This window comes from Rousettus aegyptiacus, unplaced genomic scaffold (assembly GCF_014176215.1).
Source record: "Rousettus aegyptiacus isolate mRouAeg1 unplaced genomic scaffold, mRouAeg1.p scaffold_m13_p_2, whole genome shotgun sequence".
Lineage (NCBI taxonomy): Eukaryota > Metazoa > Chordata > Mammalia > Chiroptera > Pteropodidae > Rousettus > Rousettus aegyptiacus.
This window is the reverse complement of record NW_023416295.1, coordinates 132,834,089-132,836,290: the sequence shown is the minus strand read 5'-3', so window position 1 is coordinate 132,836,290 and position 2,202 is coordinate 132,834,089. Positions and strand designations below refer to the sequence as shown.

General features: G+C 38.5%; 1 protein-coding gene across 14 annotated transcripts in view; it reads left to right on the top strand.

The window, feature by feature from the left end:
• The window catches only part of PCED1B (PC-esterase domain containing 1B), a 113,089-nt gene that overhangs the window by 92,025 nt on the left and 18,862 nt on the right, over nt 1-2,202 (top strand). The gene's annotated exons all lie outside the window — the stretch shown is intronic.

The window sequence follows — 2,202 nt, the reverse complement described above, 5'->3', positions numbered from 1 at the left end:
GTACATTTTAAATCACTAGTTACCTTAATGATTAAGTACATTCCATTTTATTTTAAGCATTAATTTTGCATTTCTGACTGGCCTTTCTTGGCATCCTCATTTCTTGGGTACTTACTGTAAGAAGGAATCACCATCCTAGCCCACTCCACCCCACCTCACTTAACAGCCCTGAAGAAACAACCATTATTTCATGAGAACGATTGATAAACTACTAAATCTCTGAAGTACCATGAAGAGAAAAAGTAGATTGTGAACAAGAAAGGATGTGAAACATCTGTTGTATGTACAATCTTGTATGTTGTGGTTGACCACAAAGGCTTGGCATCAGTTTTGACTCCCAGCTTTGCTTTTTATAAAATGGATGACCTTGGGCAGATGACTCAATCTGCCAAACTTAATTTTCGAATGTGTAAAATGGAGAAAGAAAAAAAAAATGAACCAACTTCATAGCATTCTTAAGGGAAATAAATAAGTAAGCAGGTGAAATGTGTAACATGCTGTTGGAGAGGGTACTAAATAACATTACCAAATAACCAGTTAAATTCGTGTTACTAAGTTAAAAATTCCGTTTAACTCGAAAACTTCTTTGACTACTAAATCCCATCCCCACAAAATGCTGAGGGGGCTCGGAATAACAATAATTAACATTTGTATAGTTTATGGAGTATTTCCTTTGATTTTCCCAATTCACTCTAGGATAGCTGTTGACTTATTTTTGTTCCTGACGGATTAGAGAGAAGCTGAGAGCTCTGCGGGATATGGCAATACAAAGAGAAGCTCACAGGTCCAAACTTAGAGCTGAAGTAAGGAAAGCAGGATTTGGGAAAAGCCTGTTGTCAGAAGTTAGTTTGTGCGTCATTTTCCGAGTGTGGAGGCTTGTTTGGTCAGCTTGCTCACCTCATGGACCTTGTCCCTTCTCCTGGTCCCAGCCCTAGGGCTTGAAACTGGGGAAATCCTCCATCCCACCGATAACACTAGAGCGGTGGGAATCCAGACCTTCTAGATCCCTCTGAGAAACAGTGTAGGTGAGAAACAAGGCAGAGACTGGCCCTTAGAATCTCAATTTTAAATTCAAAAACTTTCCCCTCCCACAGAAACACTACGGCACTTAGTATTCAGATATTACACTGTTAACAACAATGATGATAAAATAATATCCATTTTAGAAGCTCTCTTGTGTCATCTCCTTAGAGGAGCGTAGGGATCATCTCTCCCATTTAAGGATGAAAACATGAAGTGAGCACTGGGGCTGACAGAAACTCCAGCCTGCTGATTCAGCCTAATGTTTGCTGGTTAAATGGGCTTTTGTGGTCGTTCTCGGAGACAGAATTTTCAGAATCCAACCTGTTCATCAGTTGAAAACAATTTAGTCATTATTAGCTCTCCATTGCCCTTCCTTTTCAACCATGGAGACTTTTTATTCCACAATTGGTTAGAGTCTAGAGTAGTCAGCATAAATATAAAATATTTTGAAACACGAATATAGCTTTAGTGTAGCACTGAGTTTTCCATTGACACATTAATAGAAATTAGCTTAGTGTGATGCAAATTGACCTAAGCTGACTTCATACCTTCTCTGTTTTCTCAAGAAAAATTTAAAGCTGTGCACAAAACATTGTTTTGTTTTTCAACAGAGAATAAAATAGAAAACTACATGCATATATTTTTTTCTAGATAAGACTGTTTTTTTCCCTCTTAATTTCAACAGATATTTATAGTTAAGGTTAAAAGCTCACACTCTGGAGCCATATTTCCTCCTAAAGGAACAACAACAAAAAGAAATCTTAAACGTACCTAATCAATCAGAAGATTCGCTGTCACTAACAGACCACATCTGCCTTCTCCCGCTGAACGACCTTGGGCTATTTACATAACCTCTTCCAAGCCTCAGTTTATTCATCCATAAAATTAAGATAATAGTTTCTACCTCATTATATTGAGAGAAGAGACTAGGCCTGGCACAGAGTAAATGTTCAATGAATGCTATTATGCATAAAATACTGGGCTGTGAGGGGTACAAGGATGGGTGAAATCCACTTTTGCCACTCAGGACTGGTATATACTGGGGTAGAAAGACACTTGGGCAGTTAATTATAGCACAAAACAGAACCACGTGATAGAGGCATCTGCTAGAGGAAGGAGAGATTTTTCTGTCTAGGAAAATAGTGAAGGCTCACAGACAGAATTGCATTTCAGCTGGGT